The sequence below is a fragment of the Rhinatrema bivittatum genome, chromosome 2 (assembly GCF_901001135.1).
Source record: "Rhinatrema bivittatum chromosome 2, aRhiBiv1.1, whole genome shotgun sequence".
Lineage (NCBI taxonomy): Eukaryota > Metazoa > Chordata > Amphibia > Gymnophiona > Rhinatrematidae > Rhinatrema > Rhinatrema bivittatum.
The window spans coordinates 90,628,623-90,643,644 of NC_042616.1; the positions used below are offsets into that span (position 1 = coordinate 90,628,623).

General features: G+C 44.0%; 1 protein-coding gene across 4 annotated transcripts in view; it reads left to right on the forward strand.

Moving 5' to 3' along the window:
- GALNT11 (polypeptide N-acetylgalactosaminyltransferase 11) overlaps positions 1 to 15,022 on the forward strand; it is a 181,631-nt gene that overhangs the window by 22,855 nt on the left and 143,754 nt on the right. The window contains exons 1-2 of one of the 4 annotated variants that reach the window (XM_029588439.1): positions 5,771 to 5,851; positions 7,495 to 7,550. The exons of 1 other annotated variant lie outside the window; for it this stretch is intronic. The gene's annotated coding sequence lies outside the window, so the exon portion shown is untranslated. Of the gene's footprint in view, positions 1 to 3,639; positions 3,910 to 5,717; positions 5,852 to 7,494; positions 7,551 to 15,022 lie in introns of those variants that run through there. 2 more of the 4 variants (XM_029588438.1, XM_029588440.1) reach the window with 2 other exon arrangements.

The following is a 15,022-nucleotide window of genomic DNA, read 5'->3' on the forward strand; positions in this document are numbered from 1 at the left end:
TACCTCCTCCTTCCTCTTTCCAGCTTTGCGAGCCCAGCTGACACTCCTGCTGCTTCTCGGCATCACGCGGTCATAAGTGACGCTCCACCTAGGCTTTGCTGCTTCTTTCTTCAGAGCTCAGCCTGCTGATGCTGCTGCTTCTGCTCCTTCGGTCAATGTCGCTGGGCCTTCTTCTTTCTTTGGAGTCAGAGCAGCGTCCTGAAGGAGCTGAAGCAGTATGACCTATCAGGGCTGGTGGAAGCACTAAGCAGCCACCCCCAAACCTGTGGTGCCCTAGGCAGCTGCCTAGCCTGCCTAGTGCTTCCACTGGCCCTGAATCAACTACTGTCGAGTTGGTACTACCTGGCATTCAAGGTATGGGTCAGGCCTCAACAGGTGGAACCATAGCACAGAGTCTTCACCTAAACTAGCCCCCTCCTCTTCAGGTTGAACCCTTGGGTTCTGGGGGCCAGCAGGCCTTAAGGAGAGCCAAAGATAGGGAGCTTGGCCTAGGCAACAGTCCTTTCAGATGGCTAGCAACAGTCCCAGGCAATGGTCAGGGTAGGTGGCAGACAGCAGAGATTATATCCTGGCAAGGGTTAGGGCAAGCAGCAAACAGAACAGTCAATATCCAGGCAATGGTCTAGCCAGGCCCGGCAGCACTGGCTGTGCAAACTGTGCAATTGCACAGGGTGGCACAACTGGCAGGATGGCGTTGGAAGCAAGAAGAGGACTGTGCTACCGCCAGTGAACCCAATTCCACCAGCAGTGAAAGAAGCAGTCCCATGCAGCCACCTGTTGCCCAGTTCCCCAACCCCAATGAGAGCAGGAACAAATGTTGGTACGGCACGCCGAGCATGGAGACTGGAAGAAGTCCTGAAACCCCTCTAACTGTCTCTGATTAAAGGTAAAGCTTTTTTTTTTTTTTTTAAAACCTTACCTGAGCTCAGCGCTTACCATGTGAGTACAGAGGCAGTCTCCGGCTGCAAGGGAAGAGGGCATCTGCCGTCACTGCTGCGCTCGGCCTCCTGCACCCACTACCTTTCAGCTGAACTAGCAGCTAAGCCCATGCCGGGAAACCCAGCTACTGGACCAAGGCACCCCTCTGAGGGACCACGGAAATCACCTCAGGAATTCTCAAATGGGGGAGGGACCTTTAGGTATCACTGCAGGAGAGCGGGTCTTTCTTTTACTGAATTTAGAATTTCAAATTTCTCCTTCCAAAAAGCTCAAAGCAATCCCCCTAGGGAGATGCACATCCACCATCTGCTGCAGATGGAGAATACTGGCAGGTTGGAGTCACTGCAGGGCTATATATACTGTGACATCAGCTTGCTCCATCTCTATTTGCTGGCAGGAGAGCACAAACTCACTTGGTCCTGAGTCCATCTGTGTACATGCTAGGAAAAGATGGAATATAAATTAAATCCAGTTATATCCAGTTGAGATATTGTAGTTTGACTTCTTGAGTGGAGGTAGAATAACAGTAGTGAGAGCTACGCACTACACATTGATAATAATAATAACAATAATATAAGAGTAGGGAGAATCCAAAATATTTACAATAAAATGCGTTGAGATATTTACAATAAATTGCGTTAAGATCTGAATAAAAGCAAAAGCTATTTAGAATGTGGTCAGCGTAGTACAGAAGTAACAGTAATGCAATATATCAAGAGGTACATAGGAATAGGTATTGAGTGATCAAGATGTACAGTGGTGGCAGAATTGCAATAAATAAACGCGGAACCGAATTACTGGTCAACATGGTATATAGGTTTAGGTATTGCAGAAGAAATGACAATTAAGATTTGAGTGATGAAATAGGATAAAATAGAATAGAGAGCATTAAATGGAGACACCAGAGGCATGAGGCACCTCCATTTCCTCCCAAACAATGTAGCCACTTGGCACTGTAAATAATTATTGTTATGTTAACCCTATACTGCTCTTTTCTCTTTCTCCCAGTTCTATTACCTTTGTTTGATTGTAACTGCAACCTTGATGCACTAGTTATAGTTTTATTGTTCTGTGCACCCCTTGTTCTAATGTAAACCGGCATGATGTGATCTGTTCATGAATGCCGGTATATAAAAAAAACCCTAAATAAATAAATAAATAAATAAATGTTAAAGACAGAAAAAATAATGAGGGAGGAGGTGTTAGGGGAATGATAAGACTGGCAAAGGAAATATTAGGGTTAAAATATGGAAGAGCTGCATGTGGAGGATTTCAAAAGGAAAGAATGTGAGAGGTTGAACAGCCAAGTTTTAAGTTTTTGTTTAAATTTTTTTGGACAATGTTCTTGGTGTAAATCAGTTGGCATGGTGTTCCATAATGCAGGTCCTGCAATAGATAGTGAGCGTTCTTTAGTGGAGAACGTATGGGCGAAGGTGTGTTTAGTGATATTTGGACCTTTTTTTCAGTTGATATTAACCTGCCATATATCACGCACACACACACACACATATACCAGAGGCTGATGCTGCTGAATTCAAACCAAGTCTAGCAAAAAATAACAGTACACTGGAGCACTTACATGAGTAACTTTGTCAGGCCAGCATGCTGCTCAGAGTGAAACCGTGTCCTGGGAATACCCCAGCACCACTTCTTTTTTTAATTTGGGAAAATCAGGGCAGGTGCTTCCATTAGGCAAACTAGACTGTCACCTAGAGTGCCTGAATTTTGGGAGTGGCAAAATCCCACCAGCACAGGGACCAGAGGTGAGGAGCCAATATTACCAAAGAAGAGTGTTGTGCTGGAGATGCCACCAATAAATACATTAGAGTTGGGGGGGGGGGGGGGTGTTCATGACCATCGGTTCTGCTAGGGTGCCAACTACTCTTGCACTGGCCCTGGGGCAAATTGTGTGGGCAATTTTTTTTTCAGACAAAATTTAGCCAGGGAACTGGGGGGGGTCTGGAAATTTTCATACAGCAGGTTTGCCCGGCTAACTCAGCCAAACAATCCCTTTGAATATCGATCTTATACCATTTTTGACATTTATTTTATGTAGGGGGAAACAGATAGGGCAGTGTTTTCCTCCCATCTATGTGAAATGAGCAACTTAAACTTGGGACTATCTGACATCCGCTCCACCGTCGGCCATTCTCCTTCCATTCCACCCTGCAGTTTCAAATTTAGTGCAAATTTATCAGGAAGAGGCAAAAAAAAAAAAGAAAGCATAGCAGGAAATGTTCCCTCCAGCTACCTGAGCACCGCTGCACTTTCTCTGCCGCAGTGACCTCACTTTCTGCCAGACTCGATTTTAATTCGGTCACATCAGCATGTAATGTGTGTAGGTGTTTGTTACTGGCAGTTTAATGCCAACTGAATAAACAAACCAAATATTTCACTGAAATGTAAATACATTTTTGTGAGTTTTGATTATTTTTTTTACCCTGGGGGTACACAAGACATGTCAAAGTTTTGTAAAGGCTTCAGTAGCTATGAAAGATAGAGAATCACTGATGCAAGAAGGATCCCCTTTCTTTTCTTTCTTTTTTATAAATTATTCCGCATGCCATGTAACACCTCCCCTTCCAACTCTACCGATGAAATCACCATCAGGGTGCCGCAGGGCTCCGAGCTGGCGTGTTCTTCAGAGGGCGTGAGCGACTTACGTCGTCGGTACGTGCTGACGTCAAGCCAAAGCGCGCCTCTCCTCCCCCCGGCACGCGAGACAGCTTCCTTCGTTCCCTGCCCTGTTGCGCCGGCTGATTACAGCGATTGCGGCAGGGTTGGGGGGGGTAACAGCGCGAGGCTTGTGTAGGGAGCGCGGGTGCCGGCCACCTGGTGACGTTGGCTCTCTACATCCTCCTGCGGCATCGTGAGGAAGTGTCTGGCGACTGCTCCGCAACAGCACCGGATGAACGGGAGCGGCGGCGGCGGCGGCTCGCCTGGCTGCCAGAGCTGAGGGCCGTGTAGAGGGTGAGCCGGTGTCCATGAATTGTGCGCGTTCTCTGTCCACTCTCTCTCTCACACACACACACACGCAAACACTCATGCAGGCGCAGTCTCTTAGACGCACACCCTTGCCACAGACGCAGCCTCCCTCTCTCACTGAAAGAAACAAATGCATCCTTGCGGAGACCTAAGCAGAGTGTCTCCATCCCTCTCGCAGCACACCACACACAATCTTCGTTTCTCTCGCCCAAACATTTGCATACTCGCACACAAAGGCTGATCTTGTGTTTCCTGCTCTCTCTCACTCACACACGTAGACAGCAATATTCTGTCTCAACTAGATATGCACTCTCTCGCTCTCACTCGCACACACACACACACACACACACAATCGCTTTGTCGTTCTAACACATTTTCTCTAAAAGCACATCCTCCCTCCCATGTAGTCTCTCTCAGGCGCAGTCCCAGACAGCTCTACAGTTTTTCGCACTCATACATACAGAAGGTGTCCTTTTCTTCTCACACACACGCACATCTGCATTCCCCCTCTGTCATCCACTCGCGCTAGAACGTAACCAGCTTCACCAACACAGATACATAGTCACACATACACACAGAGAAAAAAATACACATATGAAGATACCTTAGACCTGGGAGTACAACAGATGAGTTCACTAGCAAAAGAGAAAAAAAGTGCATACTTTTACATGTCAAAGTTCATGTGCTGAATATTTGTGGCTAACTGGATATCATTGTTTAACCATTGTCTATCAATTTATAGTACACTTCGGTTGCTCTTTAAACTGAAATGTTGTGCAATATAACCAATATATTCATGGTGGGATCCTGGAAAAAAAATAGAAGCTGAAGTGTTTTTGTTTTTTTTTTTCAGAATTGGCTAGAACATCCTGAATTCTTTACAGGTTAATAGTTATAGGAAGCATACTATATCCAGTTATTCTAGAGCTCAGTAATTTGCCACAGTGACTGAGGTAAATGCTGACATGGTGATTCAGTGGTTAATCATATCTCACAGTACTAGCTTATGAAACATCCTTATTAGACCACTACTCTTAGAGTGGCAAGGGATCTTGTAGCTGCAAAGAAGACATTTACAGTTAATCTCAAATTCTAGTAGGTTACAGGTAGGACAGGTTACAGTAAGCTTGTAAACTGAGGTTCTGTACTTGCAGTATAACAAAATAGTGGAACATATCTGTAACAGCTTTAATAAAACTGCAGTACTCTTAGACTGCTGACAGCATTTTCAGCTTGATTGGCTATGGTAACATGAGCTTTTATTTGCAGCTTTCCAGAGATATTGTCCCATTCTTAACCCCTCTTCCATGTGGCACAGCCATCACAGTGACATTCATCACTGCCTCCTTCTACAGTGGATTGTGTGCACACTTTTTCTGGCCTGTAAGCAATCACTTGCATGCCCTCCTTAAGGTGGTTGAGAATGTTGCCTCTGCTATATCCTTAACCATTGCTGGCCCCTAGTATGTAAGCCGGACCTCTTGTAGAATCACTATCACAGAGACTTTGGGTTTGCCCCAAGGATTATGTTCCCTAATATGTAATTCTTCAATCTGATTACCACTTAATTTTCAATTGATTATTTTAAGTAAAACTTTCATTTAGTATTGACTAATTGCTGACTAAATCTTTGCTATTAATGGAGGCAGAGTATTACCTGAAGCAGAGGTGAATAACTATATTTCTTGTATTGCCGATTTGCCTTTGCTAATCCTTGCACTTTGCAATGAAAAACTGACTTCCGGGGGTAGGCAGGAGCTTGCCCCGACGGTATTGCCGGGAACCAATTAGAGCGGATTACATCATAAGGAGGACACTCCTTAAACTGCCCTCCTACGGTGCGCAGCTCTGACTGGCTCCGACTGGGTCCATCTGGATCATCTGCGATCGTTGGGACACTTGAATTATATATTGGTTTTTACTTCAGGTAGGCAATAAACGTTTTCATTATCCCAGAGCTCTCTTTATCTTCCATTAGGGAAGCATTATTGGAATAAGTAGGGAAACCTCAGCCACCCCTGTTTATAGCTCTTTTTTTGCCTCTAATAACTAATGCCTCATACTAAGCAGAAGGCAAAGGTAAAGCCAGTCGTAAGTACCCCGACTATAGAGCAGGGACAGAGGACGGTGGCTGAATGGTTGAACTTCCCGCAGATGACTCCTGTTGAGGGGGCCGCTATAGGGGCAGAAATGGAGCAAGATCTTTCCCTATTGGCTGATATCTCTTTTGAGTCCAGGAGCACCGGACATTCCACTACCTCCTGGTAAGGAAGGGGTTAAACCCCTTAGTCTACCAGAAAACCCCCAGGATATGTCAGGAAATCTGGAAAAAATCAGTGGAATAATACAGGGAAAGGAAGTATTAGAAGAAGTGACTATGCCTCCAACAACTATTATACAAGAAGATGAAGGGGACAATTTTGCGACCTTTAAATGTCCCTAGGGAGACTCTGAAACAAAAGGAAAAAATATTCAAGAAATAATAGTAAGGCCTACATCTATAACGATGGATACTTTGTGGAATGTTTTGACAAAACTGGACTCCTCTATTAAAAATCTAACTAAAGCAGTAAAAGAAACAAATAAAACAGTTAAAAATAATTTAGAAGCCTTGATTAACCAGCAAAAACAAATTAATACTGTTGAACAGCGCCTATCGCAGGTGGAAAAATACAAGTTCAACAAATCAAGGCAGAAGATGAAAATATTGAGAATTATTCACGTGTTTTAAATTTGAGAATTATTAATTTTCCTTTTATTGGTAAGATACTGCCTATAGAATTGTTCAGAATGTATGTTATAAAAATCTTGAATATTCCAGAACAAAGTATGCCTACAATTGCTAGAGCATTTTATATAAGTAACACAGTTAAGATGAAAGAACAGGCTCAAATTGTAAAGGACAATAAGGCAGTGGAAAATCACAGAATTAATGTTGAATCTTCAATAGATTTGTCAGATTTTTTAGAAAAATCACAAGATGAGATAGTTGTGGAAAAAACAGGCACTATGCTAGTAACATTTGCATTTATTTCTGATAGAGACATTGTTTTGAAATATTTTTTTCGTAACAGGTTAAAAACTTTTCATGGGAACAAAATATGGATATATCTGGATCTAGTTAAGATTACACAAACTAGGAGGAAGAAGTTCCTTGAGTTAAGGCCAAAAGTAATTGAAAGGGGAGGTCCATTTATTCTCCGGTATCCCTGTAAGTGTGCAATTAAATTAAATGGGCAAAATTATCAATTCACTGAGCCAGAACATCTTAGAACACTTCTGGGAGATTGAAGGAATGGTAGTAGAATAGAGTAGATAAGGGGAAGAAACCTACTTTCCTTATTTTATATTTTTCAAAAAAAAAATGCTCATAAATTTAGATGCTTCCCTAAGTTTACTTTAAATACAGATGGATGTAAAGGAGGGATACTTTTACTTTTATAATGTGTTTCCTCTCTTCGTTTTTCCTGGATAATGCATTTATCTGTAATTTTTATAATGGCAAGTTATTCTTGTATTATATGTTAAAATTATAAATAAAGAATGAAAAAAAAATCTTTTCTATTAAAGCACAAGACTTCCCCTTGTTTGAGTTGGAATGCTGGTTGTTTCGCAAGGCATGATTGGTAAGATAAGTTAATTAAAAACAAAACCGTGTCTTGTTTGGTCACCTGGATTCATGATTCATTTGCCATGTTAATATATAGTCTTGGCAATCCTTTTAGTGAAAGAATAGAGCTTGATATTGTTGGAACAAGTAGCTTTCTACGAACACATTGTATTCTGTGCGCACACTGGCATGCTGACATAAGTTACTCTGGCCTGATTTCTTACAGACTTTGAGGGTATTATGTATTGTCAGTTACTTGCAGGCCGATACAGTACGGACGCGGTAGAAAGAGTGCGGCAGTGCCGGGCGCACCCGCGTTTGCCGCACGCACAGTTCGGGTGACATACCGCTCGATACAGTATTTAAATGGCATGCTAATGCCAGCCGTGTCCAAAGCACGTCCAAGAAGCGTAATCCATTTTACTGTATAGGCGACTATACAGCGCCTATACAGTATCCTGGGTGCGCTGGTACCTGTCATTTCAAATGACAGGTACCAGGAGAAGGGCTGACTGACCGCCTAACTGACCCCCTAACTCCCCCCAAACTTTGCGCCAGCCCCCGTTCACCTGCCCTGGCCGCGTCCATCTCCCGCGCTGACAGCTCCGGAGCAGCCCCAGCCAGCCCCGCTTCACTGCCTGACCCCCTAACTCCCCGGGACAAGACCAAAGTGAATCGGGCAAACTTTCCGCCAGCCCCCGTTCACCTGCCCTGGCCGCGTCCATCTCCCGCGCTGACAGCTCCGGAGCAGCCCCAGCCAGCCCCGCTTCACTGCCTGACCCCCTAACTCCCCGGGACAAGACCAAAGTGAATCAGGCAAACTTTCCGCCGGCCCCCGCTCACCTGCCCTGGCCGCGTCCATGGGTGCCGATCTCCCGCGCTGACAGCTCCGGAGCAGCCCCAGTCCTCTCTCCCCTCCTCCCGGGGACAGCCGGCGGTGAGAGCGGCTTCAGCTGCTTGGGGCGGATCAGGCGCTCCCCATGGCTCCCTATTCTCTAAAAGGTAATGAGCGCATGCCGTGACCTCGGACGTTGCACACCGTGACCTGAGCGCCCGGCTGGACGTCCGAGGTCACGGCGTGCGCCAGGGAGCCATGGGGAGCGCCCGATCCGCCCCGGGCTGCTGAAGCCACTCTCGCCGCCGGCTGTCCCCGGGAGGAGGGGAGAGAGGACTGGGGCTGCTCCGGAGCTGTCAGCGCGGAGATGGACGTGGCCAGGGCAGGTGAGCGGGGGCTGGCGGAAAGTTTGCCCGATTCACTTTGGTCTTGTCCCGGGGAGTGAGGGGGTCAGGCAGTGAAGCGGGGCTGGCTGGGGCTGGGGCTGCTCCGTGGCCCGTGAAATTTCGTCTCGGCTTGCCTGACGCTCCACACTAACGCAGGGGTAGGGGTAGGCGGTAAATTAGGAGGTTAAACATGCGGCAAAACTGCAGATTAAAAAAGCGATAATCAGGGCGCGCGTTACTGTATGGGAGGGAATAGCTAATCCGATTGTTTACATCTCATATACATGCCGCGGGCGGAAAGGGTTACCCGTTGATTTAAAGAGGCGGTAAGGATGGGTTAAAGGGGATAGTGAATCGCGGGTTGGACTAACGCGGCCAAATTGTGAGTAGAAAGCGGGTTAAAAGCAGGGTAACCGCGGCCGCGCTTTACTGTATTGGCCTGTTGGTTGGCTATTTAACCAGTTTGTACTAGCATATTAGAAGTGGAGTTCCTGCTGGAAGACAGTGCTTTACTGTTTAATAATCCTAATGCAGACTACAAAGGTTTTGATTGCTTGCTTTCCACTGGCAACTGGAAATGCAGAATTGGCAAGTGCCTCAGTACCATACTGGCATTTCAGAATGATCGACTGCAGGCACTAGTGATCATAATGCAATTAAAATTTGACATAACTGGAAAGTGGATATTAACTAAATCTACTGCAGTAGCATTTAACTTTAAAAGGAAGACTATGATAAAATGAGGAAATTTAGAAAAAAATTAAAAGGTTGCCAAGGTTATAAATTTGCATAAGGAATAGACATAGTTTAATAATACAATCTTGGAAGCCTAGATAAAACATCTTCCTTGCACTGAAAAAGAGCAAAGAAAGACAAAATGATTGCCAGCATATTTTAGTAGTGAGGTAAAAAGAGACAGTTAAAGCTGAAAGGGCATCTTTCAAAAACAGAAAAGCAGACTCTAATTTTTTGAAATTAACGATTTTATTAAGTTTCAACGTAACATTGCTGGAACAATATCCTCATGAATACAGAAAAAACTCCCCGATTCCCTCCTCCCTCCCCTGTCCCCGCAGGCGTAGCAGAGCTGTGGTCAGTCTGCTTCAGGATCCAAAGTCAGTAGAAATGAAGAGTGGCTTCTCATATGCATGCCAGAATGTCAAAGTTTGTAATGCTTATAAAAGAGACACGTCACTTCTAATACAACATAAAGGACAAATTTGTGTGATACATTCCCTCAGATATCTTCTGATAACTGCAAATAATATCGGGTTACATTTGAACAATGTACTCAATAAACGGTTGCCAAGATTTAAGGCAAGAAGACATTCTCCCGTATTTAGTAGCCGTTAGCGAGGCCAGCCGATAGTATGTATGAAGTTTATCTATAACCTCTGATAACTGAGGCACCTGTTTTGTCTTCCACCGTACTGCTATCAAATTACGGGCAGCAATAACAGTATGTGAACAAAATCGCTGCTGGGACTTATGTAGGTCATCAGGGTAAACATTCAACAGGGCAACAATAGCAGAGGCAGATAGGTTAACTTTGAATAGGTTACTTAACCAAGTGAATATGATCTCCCAAAAGGTCTGAATTTTCTGACAAGTCCACCAGATATGTAAGTAAGTTCCCGTACTGCCACAATTTCGCCAACAGGAGTCCGATGCCGCTGGATATATCCTATGGATTTTATTTGGAGTGAGATACCATCTATATATCATTTTATAACAATTCTCACGTAATCCAGCTGATATTGAACATCTCCTGGCAAAATGCAGTATGACCTCCCAGGTCTGATGGCTCAAACTCCAAATTTACTGCCCACTGTCTCGCATAGTTGCTGACCTCCGGCTTGTCCAGGAAAAAGGCATGATATATCTTAGAAATGGGACCCTTTACTCTGTCACTGGACTGAACTAGGGACTCAAACAAAGGGCGTCCTGGTCGTAGCAATTTGGTGCGTTGCAGAGTCTGAATAAAGTGTACCACTTGAGCATGTGCTAGAAAATCTTTTGTGCTAAAGGGAAAGATATGACAGCCCGGTCAAGGAGAGGATCGGCCCCTGTGACATAATATGCCCTATTGTGGTGACACCCTTGTCCCTCAGCAGACTCTATTTTAATGACAAAAATAGGCAAGAGCTTAAATTAGATTTAAAACAGTAGTGAGACAGGCCAAGAAAGAATTTTGAGAAGAAGCTTGCCATAGAAGCAAAAACTAATAAAATCTTCAAGTACATTTGAAGGAAAAAAGGGCGTGAGGGAGTAAGATGGGCCTCTAGCTGATCCAGAAGTAAAAGGGGTGCTCAGAGGGTAAGGAAATAGCAGAAAACTGAACTTTGCCGTGGTCTTTACAGAAGAAGATATTGGGAATATACCCAACCAAAAACATTCTTTGGTGATGACTGAGCAACTAAAGCAAATTTTTATGGTAATGGAAGACATAATAGATTAAATTAAGAAATTCAAGCATGACAAATCACAGGACCAGATGGTATTCATCCAGCCTTCTGAAAGAAGACAAACATGAAATTGCAGACCTGTTACTAGAAACCTATAACCTATCATTTAAAACAACCACTGTTCCTGTAGACTGGAGGGTAGGCAATGTAACATCAATTTTTAAAAACTATTTCAGGAGTGATCCAATAAACTATAGACTGGTGAGCCTAAGATTACTACCAAGCATAATGGAAGAAGCCATTCATAAAAACAACATTTTTGGCCATATAGATAAAAGTGGCTTGATAGAGAACAGTCAACATGGTTTTAGCAATGAAAACTCTTGCCTTACAAATCAATTAGATATTTTTTGAGATGTAAATACATTTTGTGAATAAAGTTCATATCATGTATTTGGATTTTCAGAACACATTTGACAGTTCAGCAACAAAAATGTTAAAGGGAATGGAATTGCTCTCCTACAATGAGATACTATGCAAGTTAAGTTTTTTTCAGCTTGGAAAAGTCTGCTGAGAGGGGACATGATAGAAGTCTATGAAATCTTATATAAGTTGAAATGGGTAAATAAAGAACAGTTATTTATCCTTTCAAATAATACTAAAACAAGGGGAGCAATCCGTGAAACTAACAACCAGCAGATTTTAAACAAATAGTGGAAAGTACTTTTTTCACTCTAAGCTCAATCCATGGTGGAATCTGTTGCCAGAGGATATGATCAAGTCAACTAACATAGCAGGGTTTAAAAGAGGCTTGGACAAATTCCTACAGGAAAAGTTCATAAAACATTATTAGCCAGGTAGACTAGAGGAAACTATTTGATTTTCTGGAAGAAACAAGAAATAAATCTACTTCTTGGGACCTGCCAGTACTTCTGGTCCAGACTGGCTACTGTTGGAGACAGAATGCTAGGTTTGGTGCACCTTGGTTTGATCCAGCATGGCATATCTTATGTTTTAGAGAGGCAGCATGGCATATCTTATGTTTTAGAGAGGCAGGAAACACTTCATTCAGGAGCTGAAGACAGAGAGCAAAGCCAGGGTGGGGGTGGGGGGGGGGGGATGTAAGAGACAGAGAAAAGTGGGACTTGAAATGGGGGGGTGGGGGGTGGGGAGAGAGAGAGAGAGCAGAGACAGAGGAGGAGGATCTGGGGCATTGTACCTCTGAAGGCAGAGTGGAGGCTTAGCTGAGAGGAAGAGGGTCCATAAACAGACCATGAGGCAGGTAAGAGTTGCTATGCATGGGGGGAGATGGTGGTAGAGAGGGAAGAACAATGTAGCAGAGGAAGGAAGCAGGGCATTACTTCCCATTTTTTGGGACATAGTGTAAGAAATAGCCATTTTCTGTGCCGATGTGCCTCAAAGAAAGTGTTCTCTTACGCATTTCACTTTGTTATACATGGTGATTTGTGCGAAAAAAAAACCCGCTGAGTAAATTTCCTGCCTTCCATCTCTCAGCTAATCTCAGCATGAGAGAAGGTCTGGTGCTTGTAAATATATTTTTGGGTAGTGCTTTTGCACTGAAACTTCATTTCCTGCACTAATGAGTTAAATTCTTGGGACAGGACAGGTCCTGTTCCATAAAATACTTAAGAGGATAGAAGTTTATGAGCATGCATTGATGCAGTTTGCATGTTCTTTTTTTTTTTCTTAATGCACAAAAGAGGTCTTCTAGACCAGGGATGAGCAAACTACGGCCCACATGCCAAATATGGCTCATCAGCTTTCTTCCAGCCTGCTGATCTATTTAAAATTTGCATTATGTGTAGCCTGTGCACCTTCAGTCCCTGAATGGCTCACTGGTAGGGTTTCCACCCCCACTAGCTGGAAGAGCACTCATCTGCCTCACAGCGCATTTAGTGATATGCTGGCGGAGTTCCCACCCCCCGCCAGCAAGAAGACCGACACCGCGGCATGGCTCGCTGGTGAGGTTCCCACCCCTCGCCAGCAAGAACAGGCCCTGCAGCATTGGGCCCGAAGTTGACCTGCTGGCAAGCTTCCAGCATCTAGCTGGTAGGAAGAAGAGGATGAGAACCCCGGCAGAAAGAGTGAGTCACATGGTGGGTTGGCATGGGAAGGGAAAGGGGTGAGGGTGGGGAAGTGCCTGAGAGGGAAGAGAAAGGAAGGGACTGAATGGAGGAGGGAGAGGGTGGGAAGGAGAGAGCCTGATTGAGAGGGAATGGAGTGAGTGTGGGGAAAGAATGACAGAGAAGGAAGGGACTGAGTGGGAAGGAGAGAACATGACTGAGTGGGAAGAAGTGAATAGGAAGGAGGGATAATGAGAGGGAAGGAGGGAGAGTGCCAGAGAGGGAAGGGACTGAGGGGATTGAGAGGGGGAGGGAAGGGAGTGAATGAATGAAAGGTGAGTGAGAGGGAAGGTGAGGGGAGAAAGTGGAAGAAGGGAATGAGAAGAGAAGGTACATACATAAGAAATTGCCATGCTGGGTCAGAACAAGGGTCCATCAAGCCCAGCATCCTGTTTCCAACAGAGGCCAAACCAGGCCACAAGAACCTGGCAATTACCCAAACACTAAGAAGATCCCATGCTACTGATGCAATTAATAGCAGAGGCTATTCCCTAAGTAAACTTGATTAATAGCAGTTAATGGACTTCTCCTCCAAGAACTTATCCAAACCTTTTTTGAATCCAGCTACACTAACTGCATTAACCACATCCTCTGGCAACAAATTCCAGAGCTTTATTGTGTGATAGTGAAAAAGAATTTTCTCTGATTAGTTTTAAATGTGCTACTTTCTAACTTCATGGAATGCCCCCTAGTCCTTCTATTATTCGAAAGTGTAAATAACTGATTCACATCTACTCGTTCAAGACCTCTCATGATCTTAAAGACCTCTATCATATCCCCCCTCAGCCGTCTCTTCTCTAAGCTGAACAGCCCTAACCTCTTCAGCCTTTCCTCATTGGGGAGCTGTTCCATCCCCTTTATCATTTTGGTTGCCCTTTTGTGTATATATGAGAGAGAGGAGAAAATGTGTGTTCTCCTCACCTCTTCTTCTCTAAGCCAATCGCAGGGTGACCTGAAATCAAAAGTTCATAGGTATGGAGAGAGGGAAATTTTTTATCCTTATTAGTTTTTTAATTATTGGGTGTATGACATGAATACTGTTTTGAAATATTTAATTCATTTTTGGGAAATGTTTGTCTCTATCTTTATTCTTCTTAATTATTATATGTTTGGTTCTTTTTGAAATATTCTTTTTATTAGTATGGTTTACTTACTTTTATGATTGATTTACATTTCTTGATTTTTTTATGAGGAATGATGATATTTGTTTTTGCATTATTGCACTCATTGCAAATGTGTCTGGCTTCTAATGGTTTCCAGTTCAGTTTTTTTTCTGCACCTTTCTATTTATGGCATTTTTATTCTTATTTGACGAGGGTCTGAATTTGTGACCGAGGTTGAGGTATTCTGTTATCCGGGAAAACATCTTGTACATCTTGGGTTGAAGGTCTTGCTGATTTTGTTAGAGGCTGGGATCCCTAAATGATTGTGCATAAAGCCTGCTGTATACTAAAATGCCTGCAGCAAGAACTGGGGGGTTTGGTTGTCATTCCTTGGAACTCCGACTCCACCCGGTCCTGGCTGCAGCAATAACATCTAACGAGAAGTGGAGAGAAGCAGGAACGTTTTTTTTTTTCTTGCACTGAAGCTTACCCGGCGAGAAAGGACCCCCTGCCTTGGCAATTAATTTCCTCAACAGCTGAGCACTGACGTCGACGCCGGGACGGAGGCGGACCCGGAAGCCAATTATTTCAACAAGGAGGCTAGCGGCACGCAGC